This window comes from Nyctereutes procyonoides, unplaced genomic scaffold (assembly GCF_905146905.1).
Source record: "Nyctereutes procyonoides isolate TBG_1078 unplaced genomic scaffold, NYPRO_anot_genome, whole genome shotgun sequence".
Classification (NCBI taxonomy): Eukaryota; Metazoa; Chordata; class Mammalia; order Carnivora; family Canidae; genus Nyctereutes; species Nyctereutes procyonoides.
The window spans coordinates 27,662,501-27,685,000 of NW_026575160.1; the positions used below are offsets into that span (position 1 = coordinate 27,662,501).

A 22,500-nucleotide genomic window follows, 5' to 3' on the forward strand; every position below is an offset into this window, starting at 1 on the left:
TTGCCCCATCTCCGTGATACTGGAAAGTGTATCAAAATCGGTTTTAATGCATCTTTTAGATTCTCTCCAGTGTCCCATAATTATCGTACCAGCAGCCCTCTACAGATTCTTAGTCCTACTAACATTCTCTTGGGGGTAGAGCAGTGTCTAAGACGAGTCCACATCTTACGGGTCATTATCACAGTTTGGTTTGTATGGTGCAATAAAAATATTCACGATGGAGTAAGTTGTCGTAATTTTTACTACTATTACAGGTCTCTAAACCATTTATGAACTGTAGTCAAGATACTGCCCGTTTTTATAAACCGTAAAATGCAAAGTTTAACTGTTACCCACAGTTTACATAGAAGCTAGTAAAGTGTAACTTTTTGCCTGTCTTATAAATCAGTGTAATTACATATTCAACTTTAATTACTGGTGCGTCTATATTGGCAAGGTTTATATGTTATATTTTATGCAAGACTACGATTCCTATTAATATTTAGCAGCTAACTATATCATTAATTACTCTAAAATCTTTCCCCTACCATCTTTTTAATGGAGCTGAGAGAGTAGATATATTAAAAATTGATGTATTGTGGATTTCAGAAATGTGTATGACACTTTAAAAAATGCCTGGCCTTGTTCAATAGGCCAAGCATATCAGCTTCTTGTTTACTAAAAAGTATTGACCCTGCTAGAACTTAGAATTCAAGGGGAAAAAATTATAATCTGAATAATGAAGCATATTACACCATCCAGTTATTAGGATGAGTCAACGCTTATGTCCATACTTCCTGGAGTTAAACAGCATATACTTCTAATTTCAAGTTATTGAGGTAAGGATAGTACTTTCTCTCATTTTTATATTTTCTTCCCCGTTTCTACATTAAAGATGTAGTCAAAGACCCGAGTGAGAGATGTGGTCTTTATACGTGCCTATTTCCATTTGACCTTTCCTAGGATATTATTTTTGTTGACTTTTTAAACATCTTATTCTATTTGACATATTAATGTCTTTAAGATCATGCACCTAATTGCTTTATAGCACTTTTACTCTATCACCTTTGCAAAAAACACACTGTGAACATTAATGTGTTTTATCAGGTTCCAAACCATTACTTTTTCAAAATGGAAAAATTTGTCTTTTGGAAGTGTCTTTAGATGTATTAAATAATACAAAAGAAGTAATAAAACTCAAAGTAGAAAGAACATGAATATATGCTCTTGAGAGTAGCAGTACTCTAAAACAAGGGAAGTGAGCAATCAGACAAAAGTTTTTATACCTCTGCTTTATCCTATCAGCCAGGCAGTGGGTAGCTTGAGGCCTTTTACTTTTAGCAGTTCTCCTGAGTATGCTGGTGCTCGCTCTCTGTATAAAATGCTAAAACAATAAAACTTTAAAGAGCAAACAAGAGTTAGATCCTGTGTTCCCCCCTTTAAAAATGACCTATTTCAGAAAAATGAAAGCCGTTCATAATGCACGTGTTTAAGCTGCTGGTATAACTCCCCGTGTTGACATGCAGTGTGGAGTGGTGGTTGCGTACCATACAGAGAGGATATGTAAAGGAGTGTTTTCTGAAGTGTTAAGTGTCCAGTGATAAGAATATTTAAAAAATAATAATGATTCAATCAAGTCATTTGCTAAACATTTTCTTTTACAACCTGAGATAATAATTGGGCTAAATGATGGCATTGCCAGGTTCGCTGTATTTTTTCATTTGGCAATGGCTATTTTAGTTCTTCATCATAGTATTAGTTGAGTTCCGTTTACTTGTGAAATATCTCAGTGAAAAAAATAGGATGTGTAAAATAATGTGTAAAAAATAAAGATTTAATGCCTGATGTCCTGCCACTATGGGTTTATAAACCTAAAATATTCATGGCCAATGTATCATGTGTTTTCTGCCCCTATGAATTAGTGCATGTGAAAAATATTTACATGTATTTTCCATAGAGGGATATAAGGAAAGCTTCCCTTGGCTTATTGGAAGTAGATTCCAGAAAAGATAAAAATTAGAAGACCAAATGGGGTCTTTTCCTAAATTATATAAATTGTAATCAAAATCTTAATGATCTTGCAGAACATTGTCATTCATTCTTTGAATCTGTTTCTGCTGCTATTAACTTTTTGTATGTTAGACGTCAAATACTACTGATGGCATGTCACTTCAGTATTCTGTATCTTCATCTTTATAGAGTTTTAATATCCTTGTACTTAAAGAATGGTAAGCATTTTATGTACATTATGAGGCAAAGGAAAAATATTGGATTCTCTCACTCAAAGTTTGGATGCATGTAATTAAATGCACTTCAAAGTATTTTGAAAATTAAACAGAAGTGGAGGAATTGTTAGAGAACACTCAAATTGCACGCTTATGTGCCCTGAAATGAAGCCATGGTCCCTGTTGTTCTGAAGGGGAGCAGTTATACTAATGGAATAGCGAGGGAGAGGCAGAAAGGCCTTCTGCTTCCGGTTTACGGGCTCTTGTGACAGGTGGTAGAGGTTCTCACCCCAGACTTAGCACTTAGTAGCTGAGCAGGATTCATTTCTCTCCTGAGTGTTCTCAACTCAAAATGAGGTAGGTAATAATAATACCTACCTCATAGGAGTCTTTCAAATGAAATGAGTGTCTGGAAGATCACACTTCCTCCCCGTGCCCCTCATAGCGCTGTGGACACAGTCACTAGTTATATTACATCTTGTAATATCTCGTTGTTACTCTCTGAAACTAAAAAAACAATATTAAGATTTAGTTCACATTTTAATGCATTTTTAAGGCATATCTTGACCGTAAACATATGGTTAGTTTCCTTGGCCATTCCTTTCCTTTTCCTGTCATCCTCCTCTTATAACTCGTGAAGTAAGCTGATCCACAAAAGGAAACAATACGAGTCAGAAATTTATGGTAGGGAGCAGGTTACTCCGAGTCAGCAGGATAAGAGATTTTTTTCAGGGGTAAAAAAACAAAAACAAAACAAAACAAAACAAAACAAAAAAACCCATGTTATCTGAGGTTATAGATAATTAACAATTCAGGTGAATAATACCCACCCAGAACAGGAATGCATGATATATGCCTAGAAGACATTGAGCATTAGGTTTGATAGGAATTCAGAATATAAAAAGAAAAAAATAGAATTTAGAATAAATGAAGTGGTGGAAGTAGACTGCTGCGTGTCTTACGTATCAAGCTGTGGTGTTTGAGTGAGTATGAAGCCTGGTAATGTCAGAGCTGTGCTCTAGGAAGAGTGATGCGGATGTGTGAAACTCACGGATGGTAGGATATTCCGGAGCTGGGAGAACAGAAGATTAATTCTCGTGGTAGGTAGTACCTGACCTAAGTACTAGACTGGGAGCAGAGAGCAAGGAATCACCGCAAGAAGTGCTCTGGAAAAAAAGACCAGATAAAACAACCCACTGAATGCTGGGGACAAAGAGGAAAATAAGGAAAAGTCATAGCAACTTTGGAAGCTCCAAAGGAGAAATAGAAGTTGCAAGAGAGAACATGGCTCAATAGGGAAAATGATGTGTTCGGCATTTTACTTGTTGAATCCAAGAACATAAACGTCCTTAGATTCAGGAAACAAAACCTTGTTTGTTTGTTTGTTTGTTTGTTTGTTTGCCCTTTGTATTCAGTTCCAAAAGGATGAAATCCAAATCCAAATGGTAACATAGTAGAAAACAGAAGTATCCCTCGGATGGGTAGAGAAGATGTTTTGAAGCTTTAGAGGAGTGGAATAGCTATGGGTTAGTGCCTCCTATAAATTATTCTTGGAGAAGAGGAGATACCAAATTATCATCTATTTTCTACAATTGATGCTTCACATTTAACACTTTGTCTCCACTCCCAAGTTTAACTCTTAGAATGCCCTGAATGATGGCTTTTGCCAAACCAGTGCATTCATTTTGCCTTCGCTGTGTACTTGCCTGCCTGCCTTTTCCTTTTTTTGGCTTTTCATCCTCTTTCCCCCACCTAAATTCTATCTTTCCTTAAGGTCCTGGTCCTATTTTCTTGAGTAACTGTGCTGTCAGGACCCACACTTTGTTCCACACTTCTGGACAGCTTAATGCACAGACTATTGTCCGCAACTAACACAGCCTGTGTGTGAGCACATGTGCATTCATGCCTGCTGCAGACTCACTTTGCAGAGATGGGGACCCAGCTAAAGGGCAGAAACTATGTTTTAGACGTATTATAGTACAGGAAACCTCTGACACGTTAGAGCATACAAAGTAAGTATTCAGTTACCTTATGATAATGACTATGAAGAATCAAATGGGAGATGAATTTTTTGAAATGATTTGACTTCATGAAGTAATCCCTACAAGAGGAAAATCCAGGATTCTGGAGGAAGGAGGGGGAGAACAAGGGATTTTTAGGAAGAAGAGATAACTAAATATAGTGTTCCTCTTAATGTGGGAGCTAAGAGATCTTTCTAAATATTGGTAGAGTGCACTTGTGAAGTTTTATTTTTAATTTTCATTATTTAGTTTATATGTATTTTATAACTCTTCAAATTTATCTGAATAGTAAGTAGCAGGCCCCTTCACCTCATGTGTGATTATCCTCCCAGAACTTGTTAAATTTTATTTATCTTGTTGAAGGTGAATTTAAAAAGAAAAAAAATTACTGAAATTAATGCGTTATTAATCAAATCGAATGTTCAAGGGGTTTTAGCAAAAAGTAGGAAAGGTTAAAGCCCGCTTGAATGATAATAGATTCTACATACTAAGTTTTTTTAAACTTGTTTTGAGTCTTTTCAATCAAATAGATTTTTTTTTAAATCTCTATTTTCTACTGCTGTCAAGAGTCCTAGAGCCATCTTGATCTGAACAAATGGAAAGAGTACTTCCCTTAAGAGTCTGAGCTGTAGGGCACTGGTGGCTCAGTCAGTTAAGTGTCTGACTCTTGATTTCGGCTCAGGTCATAATCTCAGGGTTGTGAGATCAAGCCCTGCATCAGGCTCTCTCTCCCTCTGCCCTCCCCCTTTCCCTTTCTCTCTCTCTCTCCCAAAAAAAAAAAAAAAAAAAAGTCTGAACTGTGTATCATCACAATTTTAGAATACTTTATCCTTATGCATCTCAGTGCCAATATTCACTACTTATTGACGTCTCCAAGTTCTGCAGAGTATGAGTAAAATTAATTTAGAATCCTATTTTCTACCAATATTTGCCTTTTAAAAAGACTACTTACAGAGGATTGATGCTGCGTTCAAGTGGAAATCATTTGAACTTACTGTCTTCTCCAATGTGTTAGACTTGACTGAAAAGACTAGAAAACATTGAGAGCAGAGCTGGAAGGTGAACTCACTTCTGGTATAATCCGTCCATTTCCTGTCTTCTTCCAAACCTGAAGCAAAAAGAGAAGTTTAATGATCTACCTGCCATATTCAGTTCAACTTGGTTGTTTCTCTCTCTCTCTCTCTCTCTCTCTCTCTCTTTGCTAATCAGTTGTTTCTCCTCACTCTCAATAAGTTGGCTCAGATTTGCCTTTTTTGCTCTTGAAACATGTTTAAATGAGATTCCTATTTTTATATTTTCAAATTTTGTTTCTGGAGATCAAAATGAGTGCTCTCCCTGAACTGGTTTTGTATTGAGGGCTTTACGCACAAAGCCTCCCATTGTCACATCATTCTCCTCTCTGATTATTAGAGTCTCCTCCTGTTGAGTTTTCAGATCATTTCCTACATGTCATCCCTGAATCCTCTTTGCCTCTATGTCATTTCAAAGTTCTACTTGCTAATATTCTATATTAGTTGCCGGTGATTATTATATTTTCCCCCTCTTATTAAAGCAAATATTTGAAATGTGAGAGTTAAGGATCCTTTATATAGAATCAGAATGTTAATACGGTTCATATAAGACTAGAAAATAAATTTGTTGTGTCCTTAGAAGCCAAAACTTTAGAGTGGAGAGAATCGAAAGCTGAAGCATCACATGAAAAGAGTACTGTAGTATTATTTCGGAACTGCAATGGGGGTCACGTTAATCTTTTTGATCAACGTGTTGAACGCATATTCTCTGTGCCCCAGAAGTTTCTATACATCACATGTCCCAGTCCTCGTTACAACACCCTTCTCGAGAACTTCAGTTGTTGTATCATTCCAGCAATAAACTATTTTGCAACCAGAGACAGCTAAGAGGGACCACCAGACTCCCATTTTGTAAAATAATATTGAAACTCTTAATATAAATTGTGAATTGTTCTGAGGCATTATGAAGATTTTCATGTATATAATACTGCCTCTCCTCCTTCTATTCTCTTTGGCTGCCTCAAAATTTAAATTGCTCTTTGTAGGTACATGTAGAATTTGCAGACCCTACACCTTTAGTTGGTGATATTTTATATAAAATCCCTACAGACCTTAGATCTCTCTGTGGACAAAAGCATTTAAAATTGGAGTGGCTCTGTATTTCCGAGGCGAGCGGTTGAAAGTGACAGACAACTTGAGCAAGTAGAGTGCTGCCTTTCATTGTTTTCATGCCTGTTAAACCCACACTGTTTGCTGATATTTTGCATCATTAAGAGGCATTATGAAGCCCTAAACATAAAAGCTTTTTTACCCTTGCTTTACAGAGCTGTTTTGCAGATTTTCTAATTCACAACTTTTTAGTCACCTTTATTTTATTTTTTTAGTCCTAACATTTCTGGGTCTCATAATTTTCATTCTGGTTTAATTCCATTTTTATTTAATCTCTGAACTTTTCATTAACTTTGCTAGTTAGCTTTGAGATCTCTTTCCAAAGTGATTGTACAGAACTTATGATTATGCCAGCTCTTTATCATCTCATCTTTTTTTTTTTTTAAGTGCTACAAGTGTGGCTCAGTGGCTGCTGTTCTTTTTTACATTATTCCGGTCCCCATATGTGGCACTTACAACTCATTCTAGTTCCTCTTAATAAAAAGATCCTCCCAGAGGTACAGTGCCTTCAGCTAAAAGGTGTTGTATCCCTACCGTGCCAATTGTGGAAATTTGTGGGTTCCTATAGGGTTTTGAAGGATTTTTATAGAACTATACAGATGATATCTGACATCCATGGTATGAATCCCCACCATTTAGGCAAAGTGTGTCAGAAAACTTTTAGCTGACAGTATTGTAGCTTACTGCTTCTGTTTCATATCTAAAGAAGATACTTTGTTAGAAGGTACATCTTCATTTGCACTAACACTGGTTGAGCCTTAGAAATTTCCTTTCTCTAAGGGTCAAAATGTCATTGACTGAATTGTTAAAAAGTGAATATTGCTATTCAGTATTAATTTCTTCCTACTTCTACTACCAGGGAAAACAGAAGATTTTTACATACTCATATGGTATTTTAACATCAGCTTTTGACATAGGGCTTGGGGAGTCGACATATATTTGGTGACTATAGGTGTTTTACGACTAAAAAAGATTTATTATGTAAAGTCAACTATAATTTCAGAATATTACTTAATGGGAAGTTACTCTCCATGATAAAAATTACATTTTCATATATGTTAAAATTGTATGTATTTTAACTACTTGGACAGAATTTAAAATTGATCATTAACATAAGTACCACAATATGCTTGAATACTTTGGCACCACAGAATGCAGTTTAAAACTTTATCTCAGGATTTCTACGTTCCATAGCAGTTTTCATCATTAGGGCAGAATTTATGAATTTGTTTAAGCAACAGATGACCAGAGAGTTTCATATAGCTAGTGGAAACGAGCGTTCTTTAGTTGATTCAACATTATCTTAGTCTTTGAAGACTGAAAAATGGAGTAGCATCATCAAAACATTTAAAAGTCAGGAACAAAAGTATTCATTGGTCACACAGTGTTACCTGACTATAGAAAAATTTACATTCACAACGTGAAATCTAAGATCCTTTTGTTAATTAGCAGGTCAAAAAAAAGGACAAAACGTACTAGATTTAGAATAAGAGGTAAATATTGGTTTTACTCCCAATTTCAATCTCTTGCTTAGAACTAACAGAGCATAACTTAGCATAGTTCAGGAGAAAACTGCACATTGAGTCCATCCTACAATTTAATTTGAGCAAAGGAATAGTTTCAGCAGAGCAGCCAGTCTCACAGATTAGAGGGACCTAATGACTTGAACCATATATATGTAATCCTGGTGGAGAGCAATCTCTGCGAAGATATCCAGGAGAGAGCTTCATCAAGAGCTAGCAGTGGGTGGGCAGTGTCTCATCAGGACTTTCAGCAAAGGGAAATAGACAGCAGTCCAGGAAAATGGGTGGGCCGCATCCGGAAGGGCTAGCCACAGCCATAGGGCCCAGTTACAAGGACTTTGAGGGCGAGGTCTTCAAGGACCCGAAACCCAAGTTATCAAAGAAGGAATTAGAAAGGAACAGGGACATACATTTTGTGTACTCTACACCCATCCTGACGTTTTTGGCTGAAACTTAGTCCAAGAAACAAGGAAAAACACAAATCTTGGATGAATGGTTTAAAGGAGGTCTGGAGCAGCCCAAAGCTGACTTATGGCTGAGTGTCAAGCTGTAAATTAGACTGTCTTTTGTTTCACTGGCCAACAGATTAGAAATGTAAGGATCTTTAGATCCATAGCCTAATGTTTGTTGAAAGCTTCCATTTATGAGACACAAAATGGAATACTACCAACCGTATCTCAATAGGCAACCAGTGTGATTCTGACATTGGGCAAAATCTTTTTGTACTCATCAAGGATCAAAGTAATTACATTCATATTTTCATTTTTATTGCAGTTGTTTGGATCACACCTATTACTTTTATAAATCAAACAGAATGATAAATCATAATGAATTTTGTTGTTATGTTTTTTTAAGAGCACTGCAGCAAAACTATCTGAAATCATTTGGGAGTGAGCCTTCAAATCATGTAAAATCCAGTTTCTTTAAACAATGTTGCATAAATTTGAATAAATTTCAATATACTGCTGAAGGGCAGGAAATCTTAGAGAAATTTTGATATACATATATATGCATGCAATTTATAAAATTATGTTTTATTAACCTTAATCCACCTTTTTGTTATATTTCTTAGAACTTCTATTGACTTTAAATAGAACTTTGGAACTCCATCTCGGGGTCAGACCCATTGGGATGTAGGATAGAATTATAAACTGCATCCTTAAGACTGGCAATGTATCTTAGAAGAGAAACTTTTATTATAATCATCTGGAAATGATATTCCTTTGCAATCAAAGACTAAATGGCTGTGGTTTTTTTAGGTGACAGATTAGGGGAGATATAAGATTTATTAAAGATACTAGGATTAAAGTTGTATTCCAACCTTAAGACGAAAAATTAAAATCTATTTGTCTGTTTATCTTTAGCCAAGCAAAAAAGTATAGGAAATTGAGCAGGGCATTTTCTAATTATGTTCCGAGTAAAATAAATAATACAAGGTACATGTGGAATGAGGAATCATTTGCTCATTCCAATTTTTCTATCCCTCTTAAGGGTTATACATTTGTGGAAGGAGGAACATTTTTCTTTTCATCAAGAGATAAGCAGAATTTTTATCTGTTGAAATTGGGTAGTTCTGGAGTAGTGGTTCTGAGTACTGTTCTAATGGCAGCTATGTGTAGACTTGTTCAAATCAAAATAAAGATAATTCAGTCAACAGTAAAATCTTTGTGATAAATGTTATTTTAATTTACAAAAGAGAAAATCTTGGAAAATAATAAACTGGAGAAAAATTGAGCCATAGTAGTAAAGATCTGTTTTATGATTTAATTAGTTAACAGTGAATTTACCATGTCTAGTAAGTAGCTTTAATTATATGGACTTCTTACTGACTTTTGTAAATAAGAGAATTAAATATTTCTCTAATGTGTGCTTAATTTAAAATATAAAATCACTATTTTAGTGGAAGGAGTGAGCATTATCATTTCAAAAAGATAAAATCTTAAGTAAAATTAAATAAATAATTTCTTAATGACAAGTAACTTTGTGATTTAATTACTCACATTAGCCTAAGATCATCTCTCACTTGAAAAAGTACTAATATTCTCTTTTAAAAACAAACTTTTCCTTTTATAACTTTAGTTTTATTAATTAGCTTATTTCTTTGATATGTTAAACTAAAATACTTCCTACCCCAAATATCACAAGTGTTTAAGAAACATGAATTGTTTCTCATTTTAACATGACTTTATACAAATGGATATAACTAAACTTGTAATTTTTATAAATCTACCCTTAAATTCCAAATATAATTATATCATTTCCTTGTATATGTACTAGAAGGAAATGAGTAAAATTGGATTTCCCTAATCTCCATTTTTCATATGCTTTCTAAATGAACATCAATTATTTCACCAGTTTTCCTGTAAAACTTCTTCTTTGGGGGAAAAAAATCCTGACTTTTTAAAAATTATTTTTTGATGTGATTGTATTTACTAAGATATCAGTTAATAGTGAGTTAGCTACTCAAAAATAACAAACAAAACCAAAAATCAGGTCTCATGAAACTGCATCTTTCCATCTTAATAAAGGATTCAGTGTTTATGTTTTGGAATTCATTTTACATCTACAAAACAAGGATATTTATGTAGTAAGCATGAGGGCTGTGCCATTAGCAAATACAAACTAATTGAATCAAATTTTATTCAAACACACATAAAATTGATAAAATGCTAATCATATACTTTGACTTTTTATAATGCTTACATACTAGTGGTTATCATTATTCATGCAACAGTTCTGTGCCAAGAACTGAATAGACACAGTAGATAGCTACAAGGAAATTCCATCTTATCCAGATACTACCTTTTAATTAGAAAAATATTGATGTTGTTTTGTGAAACAGTCAAAACCTATACAAATCAATAGACAGCATTAGCCTATAGCAATAATCTGTGTGCTCTGATATTTCTTAATGTCATTAATCAACAATTAGGACATGATGATAAGAGATAAAGGATTTATTTGTATGACTATAAATATTTTCTGTTGGAGTTAGCCAATGTATCCCATGTAAGTTAAAGATATCCAAACTAAATTAAGTAGAAGTAAAACATGGTTTAAGGACTACACATATTTCTGGGGCAGCCCCGGTGGCACAGCGGTTTAGCGCCACCTTCAGCCCAGGGCGTGATCCTGGAGACCCGGGATCGAGTCCCACATTAGGCTCCAAGCATGGAGCCTGCTTCTCCCTCTGCCTGTGTCTCTGCCTCTCTCCTCTCTCTGTGTCTCTATGAATAAATAAATAAAATCTTTAAAAAAAAAAGGACTACACATATTTCAGTATGTGTGGTATCTTTCTCAAAGTAACTGAATATATGTTTATTTCACTGGATAGTGATTGCTACATTGGGCCGAATAAAATCAATTTCCATAGTAAAATTGAAGCATTAGGGCCTTAATATCTGAGGATAGGTTTTTGACTATTACCCTGGGAGTAACATTTTTTGTAGTAATGACCCATAGTTACTGATAGAATGTTTTATCCTTCTGGTGTGCTAGGGCAGGGGGAAAGATTGAAAATATTCTTAGAGGGGTTTTATAAAATGTATTATACCTCTTTGTAAAAAAATGTTTATTACTCTTTTTGGAGGTATGCTTTATGAAATATATTACAGTTTTTCTGAAATAACTGGGATTACCCAAAGAAGAGATACAAGGGGATCTTCTATAATAAGTAAAACACAAAAAACAACTTTAATCTATTCTTATGTTTAGTTTTGACTTGTAAATGTTTGATAAAATTAACTTTACATTTCCCGATATTGCCTGTCTTGTAGACATGAGCCATTAATTGCAGATTTTTTTCACAGCTTTGTTGACATCTGTAGCATTTAAGATTTAAGATTTTATCATTAGCTTCATGGTGTTAGTAAATATTGAATTTCTGAAAGGCTCAGTCAAATTTACATTATGCCACCGAGTTTCTCATAAATAATGACACTATATAAATATTTTAATTATTACATCTGATAATATCTAAAGAAGGACACACCGTTGATTCTGTAGTCTAACATCCATTTACTTAAATACATTTTGAATGTCTCAGTGTAAGAGAACTTTGTTCACTTTCTTATTCTAAAAAGAAAACAAAAACCAGAAACACTTCATCGGACCTTTTACTTGGTCTTGAGTAAGGAGCAAATGAAGACAATTTACATTCCTCTAGGGAATATACTGTGTGACCACAATCTAAAAAGATAAACTTCCCCATTATAATTTGACTCTTTGCTTTAGGGTATAGGCAAACATTAACATTTCTTCTGCCTTTCATTGGTGCCTTGGGTCCTTACAAATTTCACAACTAAAAGAGCGACACATTTCTTTAGGCAATGAATCAGTCTGTCAATGTGGTTAGTCCTCTGTTTGTGTTTTTGGTGTATACCATTTACTGAGTGTGGGCGGTAAAACCAAAAGATTGAACTAGAGCATAAAAATCAATTACTACTTGGCATTTCCTTCTACTATTGGCTTAGCTGGTTGAATAGAACAGCGGTGAGTTGCATTCATTCGAATTGAATAAACATTTAATGAGCAACTATTGGGTGCATCACACTGTGCTGAAAGTGGGCAGAGGGTCTAAATCCACAAAGATGTAAAACTCTAATAGTGGGATGGATGTGCACATAGATAGTGAGAGAGACCAAGTAAAGGAATAAAGGGCCTTACAACCAAACTATAAAGACTTAACGTGTAGCCACACAGAGAATCAGAAAAAGGCTTTTTGAGGGTTGTAGCTTGGGGTTAGGCTTAACATGAAGTAAATTTGTAGGGTGAACTTTATGAAATTATTGCTATTTGACATGTTTGGCTTGCAAAAATAGTAATCAAATTTTTCAGCGTAATATTAAGCAGAGATGAGGAAAGAAAGGACAGGTGGAAAGGATTTAAGGATTATGAGCAGAGGTGACTAAGATACAAAGCATGGGTCTGGTTCAGAGAACAAGTGAGAATTCCTCTGCTTTGCTATGGGCAGCCTGCCCAGAGAGGTGGACCTGCGGGATGACAGGGCTTGGGAGCCCTCTCTTAGAGTTCATCAGTATCTGAGTTGATGGTAAGGTAGGGACATTTTTAAAATTCACCATTTGGAGATTCTTAGTAAGCCCCTCACAGATATGTGTTACCTACTTTTAAAAAGGTTTACCTCTCTTCTTTTTTGTTACTCATCTCTGGAAATAACTAGATTTTATGGACTCGAGAAGGTAGTCACACTTTATGTCCTTTTCCTTGGATATTCAGCTTTAAAATACATTTTTTCCTTTTAAGTTTTTATTTAAATTCCAGTTAATTAGCAAACGGTATGATATTAGTTTCAGTTGTAAAATTTAGTGATTCAGCACTTCCATAAAACACCTGGTGCTCATCACAAGTGCTCGCCTTAATCCCCATCATCTGCTTATTAACCCATCTGCCCACCAATCAATCAATCTCTCTCTCTCTCTCTCTCTCTCTCTCTCTCTCTCTCTCGTTTCCCCATGCTCATTTGTTTTTTTTTAATTCTATATGAGTGAAATCATATGGTATTTGTCTTTCTCTGACTGACTGACTTCGTTTAGTTTCATACTCTCTAGGTTCATCCATCTCATTGCAAATGGCAAGACTTCATTCTTTCTTACATGCGAGTAGTATTCCATTGTACGTGTTGTGTTATCATTCCTCAGTTGATCAACACTTAGGCTGTTTCTATAATTTGGCTGTTGTACATAAGGCTGCTATAAACGTCAGGGCGTGTATATCCCTTTGAATTAGTATTTTTGTATTCTTTGGGTAAATACCTAGTAGTGCAATCGCTGGATCTTAGGATAGTTCTATTTTTAAGTTTTTGAGGAACCCCCATACTGTTTTCCAGAGTGGCTGTCCCAGTTTGCATTCCCACCAACAGTGTAAGAGGGGTCCCCCTTTCTCCACAACCTCAGCAATGCCAGTTTTCTTGTGTTGTTGATTTTAGCCATTCTGAAAAATGTGAGGTTATATCTCATTGTAGTTTTGAGTTGTATTTTTTTGATGATGAGTGATATTGAACATCTTTTCTTGTGCCTGTTGGCCGTCTGGATGCCATCTTTGGAAAAATGTCTATTCATGCCTTCTGCTCATTTTTAATTGTAATATTCATTTTTGGGGTGTTGAATCTGATAAGTTTTTTATAGATGTTGGATACTAACCCTTTATCAGATTTGTCATTTGCAAATATCTTCTCCCATTCCATAGGTTGTTCTTAAGTTTTATTGTTTCCTTCACTGTTCAGAAGGCTTTTATTTTGATGAAGCCTTTAAAATGACATAAAAACACAGACTAAAGATTAAAAATAAACCAGATTTCTAAGTGCGAAATATCAACAGCCTTTATGAGTTTTTGTGGTCACTGCTGCTACCGGCATCTCAATCACAAAGAGGATGATAAGGTTTCATTTTCAATATCTTCCGGTCTTTCTAATATCCAAGTTTTCTGAGATCAACTTCTCCTCCTCTTTGAGCAATTAAAATGACAAAGATTCATCAAAATTGCATGTGAGTTATATCAAGTCGTCATCTCTTTTAACTTTTAGAATTTTTGACATAGATTTACAACCTTCCAGCTCCATGGTAGAGTTTATGAGGGAACCATTTCACATATGTATTTAGATTTAGGAGCAATGGATACAAGGTCTTTTTACTCCTTGGCCTACAACCTAAATTCTTTACTTACCTTCCACTGTTTCTAACCCCTCCACTTTACTCCTCACCATCATTATCTTATTACACTGGTTTAGTGACCTCCTAACTGGTAACCCTACGTCCAGTGTCCTACACAAAGTCTAGGTTTTGCAAGTTAGTCCTCCAAAAACTCTTCTGTCTTTTCACTGCCGGGCTCAGAAACCATCAATAGCCCTTCAGCTGGCAGAGAATAAATTTTAAACTCCATAAAATGCAACTCAAGGGCCCTTCACCATCTGACCTTGTTCTGCTTTCTAACATATTTCTTTATTACCAACCCTCCTTTCTCCATGGCCTCTGCACACTCTCAGGGTTCCCACAACACATTTAAGATTATCCATTTTCCCCATTTCCACTCAGAAGGCTCTTTGCCTTGTCTCTGCATTATGAACATTTTCACATATTTCAAAGCCTACCTGAAGTGACACCTGCCTCCTTCATAAAGCACTCACTGATCGCATTGCTGGGATTTACCTCCTCTCTTTCCTGACACTTTGTCAACTGTGATATCACATTCTGCCTGGGATCAGCGTTACTTTGTATATGTCCTGCTTCCTCTGTGACACTGGAAACTCCATGAAAACCATTGTCCACATCAGCCCCTAGCCCAGTGGTGGGCACATCATGTCTATTGAACTGATTTTTCACTTATAACAAGAAGTAACTTTTATCCTTCTAGAAGTTCTTCCATTTCATTTACCGGCTTTGTACTTCTCTGTTCAGGGAGTAACAACAGACTTTCCATCTCTCCACCGCTAACTGCTTTCCCTCCGATTATCTAAAGAATTTCCAAATAGCATTCTAATTCTCCCAAGTGTAAATTACACTAAATTAGGAAGTGGGTATGCCTTCTTTAAGCAAGAAATGGAAGTCACTGCTTTTTCTGTAGTAAATAGGAAGTGGTAGACGTAGAGTAGCTGAATTAGAGATCTTCTATTTTGTGGAAAGAAGAGTTTTTAAACCATTCACAATGAATTTGTACATTCTAGTTTGAAAGAATATCCACTATTGGGACGCCCAGGTGGCTCAGCAGTTGAGCACCTGCCTTCAGCCCAGGGCGTGATCCTGGGGTTCCGGGATCGAGTCCCACATCGGGCTCCCTGCAGGGAGCCTGCTTCTCCCTCTGCCTTTGTCTCTGCCCCTCTCTGTGTCTCTCATGAATAAATAAACTCTTAAAAAAAAAAAGGAAAGAAAGAATATCCATCCTCTATTTACCAAGTGGATCATTTGCTTTAAAATCAAAGATGAACTTGCTTCCAAATCCACTTGAAGAAATGCAACATATTTATCAGGTTAAGGACCGTTAAAGTTTACCTTCTGTTAGGTGCCCAACAAATAAATGAATGGCTAGCAAAACCATCCAATCCAGACTTTGTAGACTCCGTCCTTAAAGATACGTTAAAAATAAGTCTCTTTGCTATCCTTTATTCAAGATCTCATGAGTAAGACAATAACAAATCAGTGGCTCCACTAATTTTGCTTTTCTTTCTTTATGTCCTTACGTTTAAAAACATAAAGCTAAACTTTTATGTTCCAAATGTATATCATCTTTTTTATTCCTGGAAACAACTGATTTTCTTTGTTTGAAGTAGCTTCTCCTTTACTTATTACTAAGGACTCTATTAAGATGGGCAGTTTAATCTGTAAGACACCTCAAGTCATCACTGGAGGAAGCAGTGCATAAATTTCAAATCAGTTGGGGTGGGAATGGCATGACGAATATCCAAACCACCTTCAAACCCAGGAAGAGCTATCACTAAGATAGTCAAAGATTTCTCTCTTTGGTCCATCTGAACTTTCTCTTACTTTATTACCTTAAAATAATTCCATTAAGAGTATACTTGCTTTGAGATTCTTCTTCGAGGCAAATAATCTCTCCCAGCTATTAAGTCCTCCCATCTCACTTCATTGTTCCTTCTCTTAGTACACTTATGATGGGCCATCTTATAGTTATTTGAGTACCTATTTCTTCCACATGTGACTTTAGGTTCTTTCATAGATATTTAATGCCCCCACAATGCCTTACCTATAGAAGGTGTTCAATAAACTTTTGCTAAGTTAATTATTGGCATTAAGAGATAATAGTTATGTTATTGGCTCTTCCTGTCAAAGCAAGATTGAGGCTCTTTACATCATTACAGACATGATGGCTTAATCATGAAGGAATTTTTGGCAGAAAATTTTTTTTCCTAACAGATCTACATATATTGCTGTATCTCTGAAAAGTTCGACTTTTTAGTCAACTTTGAGTTAATTAAGGTTCCTCCAGCTCAACATGTATTATCAGACTTCCTAAGCCCTAATGTGCACAGCAAATGTGATGCAGGCCTGGACCATTCAATGCATGCATGTTAATGATTCACTGACAAAATAATGATGAGGCCTGAGGTGGATGACAGAGGAGAATGCGTGTAGGAGAGCTCTGTGTATAGCTCTTTTCAATGACGGCCCTTCTACTTTGAAATTGGCCTTTGTCTGTTGATCTAAAAATGATCCGAGATTTGGGGTGCCTGGGTGGTCTAGTCAATTAAGCATTGGACTCTTGATTTCAGCTCAGATCGTGATCTCAGCGTCAGGCTACTGAGCCCTGTATCAGGCTCTGCACTCAGCGTGGAGACTGTCTGTGCCTCTCCCTCTGTTCCTCACCTGGCTTGTGCGCTTTCTGTCTCAAATAAATAAATAAAATCTTTTTAAAAATACAAAAAAAAAAATCACCTGAGATGTAACATCTGAGAGCTTTTGGCTTAGTGGTTTAGTGTTCAGGAAATTATTAGTAAATAACTCTTGGTAATAATTATAGGAATATGTGGTGGTATTTTGTTCCCTGGATTTTATTACCTTAAATGTTCTTTTAAGGAAGGACAGCTGTTATTAGGATTACTTTAATAACCTTAATGCTGGCATCTGATATGTGGGGCACATACATCATTCTTTTATGACGTTTCTGATACAGTAATAAAAATCTCACTTTGGGAGAAGGACTAAAATATTTTTAGAGCTAATTAAGCTTTAAGCTCATATAGTGCTCAAAAAATAATTCATGTATCTATACTATATCTTCTCCCAAAAAGTATTTAAGATTGTAATTATATCATGACAGTATCTAACATTTATTGATCACTTATGACTCAGGCACTGTTCCAACGGGTTTACATATTTAAAAAATCATTTCATCCTCATAACGATTATATAAAATAGGTACTTTCCTATTCCTCCTTTATGATAAAGGAAAGGAGGTACAGAGACGTTGTTAAGTAACTTCCCTAAGGTCAACATAGCTAGGAAGTAAGGGAGCTAAGATTCAAACCCCAAATATTTGATCCTCAAAGCCCACTATATTATTAACCACTTAGCCACTACTGCATGACCAAAGGTTGTAAATGAGGTGCCTAAACTATTTACTATTACGTTATACTCTATGTATAAGTTAATCAAACTACTAAATACGTAATTTTGTTATATTAATACACCCTGGTAATTAAAAACAGTAAAATAATTTCATTGGAGAAGGGGATACAGAAGGAAGAATTGGTGAGTGCTGAACAGAGAGGGTTTTTATTTAAAAAGGATACTTTATTTTATCCAAATTGTCAGAAATGTTCCTCTGGTGGTGGGGAACATTTTCCCTAGAAGAATTAATTATCCTTAGTGATGTTAACACATCAGGTACCTTAAGGAAATGAACATTACAGAAATACCCACAGAAAGAAATTAAATGAGCCTCATATCGATAATGGGTGCAAGAAGGGAAAGACATTGCTAATGGCCACAGGAAAGACTAATGTCCCATTTGTCCTGGAATCCACCGAAGGCACATGGTTTCCTTGTGTTCGATCTCCCTTCAATTGCCATATTACAAAACAACTATTAGCATGGAGCGCTTTGAGATCTAAAAATGAGACACTTCCTATGAATAGGGATAATCATGATAGAATTGTATTTTTACTGAAAAGGACTTCATCCATTTATGGAGATCCTATAACTTTCAAGCAGTTTTATTCTCAGAGATACTCAACCTCCCTTGTTGCTTTTTCTTTCTTTCTTAGGTATTACATTGGTAGCAATCAATATTTTAAAAATTGAGTATTAATAATTATTGGCTTTGGCTTTAGTTTTTTTTTTTTAGTAAGTTAGCAGCCTAATACAGTAACCTGAAGGGAAAATTTTATTCACATCTTTCCCAGGTCTCATACCTTGTTGATGAACTAATTCTGGATGGAAAAGATTCCAAGAATACTTAATTTCAGAAAGAAATTCTCTCTCTCTCTCTCTCTCTCTCTCTCTCTCTCTCTCTCTCTAGTAGGCTCCACACCCAATGTGGGGCTTGACCCCATGACCCTGAGATCGAGAGTTGCATGCTCCATGGACTGAGCCAGCCAGGCATCCCAAAATGTTCTCTTTTAGAATTAGTGCAAGTGAAACTCTTGGTGACTCGATGGCACATCATTTATTCGATCAACACATCTTTACTAGGTGCTTGCTCTATGTATAGCTCTGCTGATCTGCGAAGGTCAGAGCCTCGTTGGTAAGACTAGGTGCAGCCACAGCTCAAAGGAACCATAGTGCACCTGACTAAGGCAACGTGGGATAGCCGGAATAACAAGGTTCCAAGAAACATTCCAGAAGCCAGCATGTGTACTCATCCTGGCTCTACCTGTACTTACAACACTTGGAAAGTGACTTCTTTCCTAATCTGGGCAATAGGAGCGTTGAATAAAATTATGTTTGATATAGTCCTAGGATTGGGATGCCTGGGTGGCTCAGCAGTTGAGCGCCTGCCTTCAGCCCAGGATGTGATCCCAGGGTCCTGGGATGGAGTCCCACATCAGGCTCCCCACATGGAGCCTGCTTCTCCCTTTGCCTATGTCTCTGCCTCTCTCTCTGTGTCTCTCATAAATAGATATAATCCCAGGATTCAAATATTTTGTAGTTTTGAGCACCAGAATGATTAACCAAAAAAAAAAAAAAGATGTTTAGGAGGGGCAAAGTGGGAGAGCAGTGCAAACTGGACAGGTCAAGCAAAGTCTTCAGAAGTATATAGAAGGTGGTCCTTGCACAGTAGACAGGTTGTGCGTGGGTAAAACACAGAGCCGGGTGGAAGTTCAGGTTCTGTGTACACAGAGAGGTTTGAGGACGGCACCTGGACCAATAAGCATGTAAAGTGACTTGGAGTAGGAAGTAAGCCTGATGTTTTAAGGATGATATCTGGCGTCTGGAATAGAGGTTATTATTCAGAAATGCTGTTGCTCATAGGTCCGTTGAGTCCTACCTATTGAGAATGACAGAGCTTTTGGCTTAATCTTGTCTCATCCTCTGTCTCAGGTCACACAGATTTGTGTACAAGGCAGTGACATAATGAAATAAATACTCCTTGCATATTAAAATTCTTCAAAAAATTCCACAGAAGATACTTTTGTTGCTATCTTTTTTCAAAAATTACCACCATGTGTTTGTTTGTGTCCTAAAAATACCTCTTGTTTGCTGTTGCTCTTTATCCAGAACTCAAGACTTTCGCACAGTTTCTTTATTCCATTAAAATCCAACCCAAAAAAGTAAACCCAAAGGAATTGGATTCTCATGAGATGGCAACACTGCAACTGAGGAGCCAGTGAGCGTGGCGCAGGGAATTAGGGAACAGAGTCAGAGTAGGGAGACCACTTAGCTCCTCTCAAAGCCTTGATCCTTAAGGCACACTAACCATAAGAGGTCACATCTGTAACTAAAATACAGAATGCCCAAAATAATATTAATCGACTTGAGGATAATCCCATAGAACAGTGCCAGATATCTGTGTATATCTTGCCAGCTACTAAGTAACTGTTTAGAAATATTCAGCGATTTAAGCTTGAAAGTTTTGAATATTCATAGGTCATTTATGAGACCTAATTGGAAAAAGGTGCTATTATATATTAACCTTAGGAGTTTATTCTAATTATTTCCAGTACTTTAGAGGTTAGCATTTACTAAAATGTTCTGAATCCCAGATTGAACCTGGAAAATTTAAAATTATAAATTCAACTTACAATGATTATTAAATCAAAACGTCATTTTTAATAAAAGTCATTAAATGAATATGAACTTTCACAAGTAATCTTATTAGAAGATTTCATTTGTATATTTTAGAGGGTACTTTGGGAATATTAACATTAGATTTAATAAGTGTTTAAAATTCTGGACATGTCTATGTGATACCATAATAACGAGTTGGTTTATCAGTCATTTTACTCAAACTACTAGCTAGTTCAATGAAATATTTAGTCGAAGTGCTTGTAGAATTCAATTGGTAGATTTTTTTTCAGTCAGAATAATTGCTTTTGTCTGTAAAATGATCCTCATAAACAGCTTTTATGATTTTAGGCTTTTAGTATCCTGAAACCATCAATGGATACATCTGAGCACCTGCTTATACATACATTCCCCACCACCACCTCCATGGTGCTCATATTTCTAATTTTCTAATCAACTGTGTAACCCTTTATTAGGACCAAATAGTTCGTTTGTGGCGTAAAAAAAAGTACCTACAAATTAGTTGTATGCGTATATTAGAAGCCCTACTTTTCAAATTTATATGTAATTCTTTAATAAATACCATTCATTTTTTCAAGGACTCCAATTTTATTTAATAATTTCTCATGCAAGACAATAAATAAAACTTGAGAGACTTAAAACTACAATGGTTTCCTTAGGTCAGTAGTACGGTGCTTTGGATTTAACACGACTTTTTATACACATAAAATGTAAGCACAGTAACTTTATTTTCATTAAATATCAATGACAAACTCTCCTCTTGGCTTTTTATTTGTATTGGCTACAATATAATTTCATGATTTACCCCACAGAGTGCAATAATGGTCTTATAATGGCCATTTCCCATAGTCTCTAACCTACCCCTAGGGAGCAATCCATACTGAGAATTGAGAGATTAGAGCTGATAGAAGCTGGATACAGTAGAAACATTGGGGACATTTCAGTGTTCTTTGCCCATGCATGCAAAATGTGCGAACAGTTCCAGGAACCACCACCCACAATTGGCTTTCCTGACTGACTTTTAACTCTTTTTCATATACCCTGATAGTCCTCTGATAAAAGTTATAATCTTTTGGAATCTCACTTACCACTATTCACTTTTAAAGGCTTACCTGTTGAAGCAATCCCGACCCCCCACCCACCTTCCCCACCCAACTCCAAGGCAGTTGTTCAATTGTTATCAGATGGAATAGGAGCCCAGTAAGGATCCAGGACTATCAAGAGGAAGATTTAAAAAAACGGGAAAAAAAATCAAACTAAAATATGAATTGTCTTCACCTTATAAAACTCTAGTGACCAAATAAATTGATCTGAAGCTTATTATACTTTTTTTGTTCTATCTCAATATTTTTTCAGACATGTGATATTATTTCTAATCAGATGCAGTTTTTCAAGTAGTTTTTTCTTATAGTCTATGCAATGCTTGAAATGATAAAATTTAAATTGATACACTTACAGTGTTCAGTTTATTAAAGTCCACTCACAGAGATAACAAGGTAAATGTTCTTGTGGCATATTCTAATATCCATTTTAAAGTATAATGCCGGTTTCAAATTTTGTTAAGTGTCTCATCACCCGAAAAATTATGTATTTTCAATTTTCAGGATTTTGTTTTATTTTTGCTTTAAAAAAGATGTCTCTCAGGACATCTGGAGATGGCTATGAAGATAAAATCTAAAAACTTGGCATTTATCAAAATCATTAAAATATTTTAAGCATGTGTACCCATTATATCAGAACTATTTTTGGATTATCGTGCTTGTTTCAAATACTCTTTCTAAAACAAAAATCCTTTTCTTTTAATGAACTGAACACCTCTGGAATATTGCCAGTGGACACTTCCTAAGGGACATCAA

General features: G+C 35.8%; 1 protein-coding gene across 10 annotated transcripts in view; it reads left to right on the forward strand.

Annotated features, from left to right (window-relative positions):
* FOXP2 (forkhead box P2) overlaps positions 1-22,500 on the forward strand; it is a 560,309-nt gene that overhangs the window by 531,027 nt on the left and 6,782 nt on the right. The window lies entirely within an intron of this gene.